Below are 2,871 nucleotides of genomic sequence, written 5' to 3' on the forward strand. Positions count from 1 at the left end.
GGCCATTTGAACTTCTTCTGTTGAGAATTCTCTGTTCAGCTCAGTGCCCCATTTTATAATTGGGTTGGTTAGCCTTTTATGGTCTAGTTTCTTTAAAAATGATATTTTAAAAACCTAGGAAATAAAACAAAACAAGAATATATTTTAAATGAAAAATTTTAAATACAGCATGGTATTTACTATAATAGTGAATGATGTTCTTATCAAAATAAAAAAGCTGATCATGGATCATGGTGTTGTTATGTCCTTTAATCGACAGTCTACTATGGACCACATAATCAGATATGCCCTTGAGACTTAGCATAGAGAATGAAGTCTGTTATATTTGTAGTTCTTAGAGTGCCATGGGAAGCACAAGGAACCAATGTTAGAGAGGAGTTTAGCTTGGGAACCTAGGGATCCATGGAATTAAAAGATAATCAAAATTTTGGGCAAAAGGTGACTTGGAAAGAAGAAGTAAATTTTACCATCTATTTTGAGTGCTTGTAAAAGATACTAACTTCAAACAAAGCAAGAAGAAAAGAGAAGGCAGAAGATACACAACAGAAATTCGTGTTTATAATATAATATTCTGTGAAGATAGGGGCCAAAGTAAGAACTGTATTCAAATCACCAATATATTTCCAATGGCTCAGATTACCTCAGTTAATCTGAGTGTCATCATTTTGGAAAAGCTTATTTTAATAGTAGAACTCTTATTTGTAAAGGAGTGTTACTGATTTTTTTTTTTAGCTCATCTTGTATCCTGATACATTATTGAAGGTGTTTATGAGTTGTAGAAGTTCCTTGGTGGAAATTTTGAGGTCAGTTATATGAACTATCATATAATCAGCAAATAATAAGAGTTTGATACCTTCTTTTCTGATTTGTTTCCTCTTAGTCTCCTTTTGTTGTCTTATAGCTCTAGATAGAACCTCAAGTATTATAGTGAATAAATAAGGAGACAGTGGACAATCTTGTCTTGTTCCTGATTTCAGTGAGATTGCTTTGCGTTTCTCTCTAATTGGTTTGATGTTGGCTGCTGACTTGCTGTATATTGCCTTTATTATGTTTAGGTATGTTCCTTAGATCCCATTTCTCCAAGACCTTTATCATGAATGGAAGTTGTATTTTGTCAAAGGTTTTTTTTTTCTTCAAAATCTAATGAGATGGTCATGTGTTTTTGCTTTTGTTTATTTGTTTATATGGTGGATTACATTGACAGATTTTCATATGTTGAACCATACTTTCATCTCTGGGATGAAGCCTACTTGATCATGGTGGATGATTTTTCTAACGTGTTCTTGGATTCTATTTGCCAGTTTTTTACTGAGTATTTTTGCATCAATGCTCATGAGGGAGATTAGTATGTAATTATCTTTCATAGTAATGCCTTTATCCAGTTTGGATATAAAGGTAATTGTAGCCTCATAAAAAGAATTTGGCAATGTATATTTTGGAGATCAGACCTCTGTCCAATGTGGGGTTAGTGAAGAACTTTTCCCATTCTGTAGTCTGTTGTTTTGTCTTCTTGACCATGTCCTTTGCTTTACAGAAGCTTTTCAGTTTATAAATTGTTCCTCTCAGTGTCTGTGCTGCTGGGGTTATATTTAAGAAGTTGTCTCCTGTACAATGCATTGTACTTCCCACTTTATCTTTTATAAGGTTCAGTGTGGCTGGATTCATGTTGAGGTCTTTGATCCATATGGACTTGAGTTCTGTGCACGGTGATAGATACGGGTCTATTTTCATTCTTCTACACATTGACATCCAGTTATGCCAGCTGCACCCATTAAATATGTAATTTCTTTTTTCCATTTTATATTTTTTGCTTCTTTGTCAAAAATCAGGTGTTCAAAAGAGTGTGGATTAATATTAATAATAGTCTATTTGGTTTCATTGTTTCTTTTGTCTGTTCTTATGCCAATACCAGGCTGTTTTCAATACTGTTCTTTTATTGTATAGGATTGTTTTGGCTATACTGTTTTTTTTTTTATTTTTTGCATATAAAGGTGATTATTATTCTTTTGAGGCCTGTGAAGAATTTTGCTGGGGTTTTGATGGGCATTGCTTTGAATATATAGATTGCTTTTGGTAAGATTGCCATTTTTACTCTGTTAATTCTGCCTACCCAAAGCATGGGAGATCTTTCCACTTTCTGTGTGTTTTCTTCAATTTCTTTCTTCAAAGATTTAAAGTTCTTGTCATACAAGTCTTTCACTTGCTTGGTTAGAGTTACTCTGAGATATTTTATGCTATTTGTGGCTATTGTGAAGGGTGTTGTTTCTCTGATTTCTTCCCCAGCCCTTTTATCATATGTGTACAGGAGGGCTACTGATTTTTTTGAGTTAATCTTGTATCCTGCTACATTACTGAAAGTGTTTATGAATTGTAGAAGTTCCTTGGTAGAATTTTTGGGATTGCTTATGTAAACTATTATATCATCAGCAAACCATGAGAGTTTGACTTCTTTTTTGATTTGTATCCCCTTGATCTCCTTTTGTTGCCTTCTTGCTCTAGCTAGGACCTTAAGAACTATATTAAATAGACATGGAAAGAGTGGACAACCTTGTCTTGTTCATTATTTCAGTGGAATCGCTGAGAGTTTCTCTTCATTTGTTTGATGTTGGCTGTGGGATTGTTGTATATTGCCTTTATTATGTTTAGGTATGTTTCTTGTATCGCTGCTGTCTCCAAGACCTTTATATGAAGGGATGTTGTATTTTGTCAAAAGCTTTTTCAGCATCTAATGAAATGATCATGTGGTTTTTATTTTTCAGTTTGTTTATATGGTGCATTACATTGACAATATTGATATTAGTTCTTTGAGAATCTTGTAGAATTCTGCACTGAAACCGTCTGGCCATGTTTTTTTTTTTTTTTTTTTTTTTT

This window comes from Microtus ochrogaster, assembly GCF_000317375.1.
Source record: "Microtus ochrogaster isolate Prairie Vole_2 chromosome 14 unlocalized genomic scaffold, MicOch1.0 chr14_random_1, whole genome shotgun sequence".
In the NCBI taxonomy this organism is placed as follows: domain Eukaryota; kingdom Metazoa; phylum Chordata; class Mammalia; order Rodentia; family Cricetidae; genus Microtus; species Microtus ochrogaster.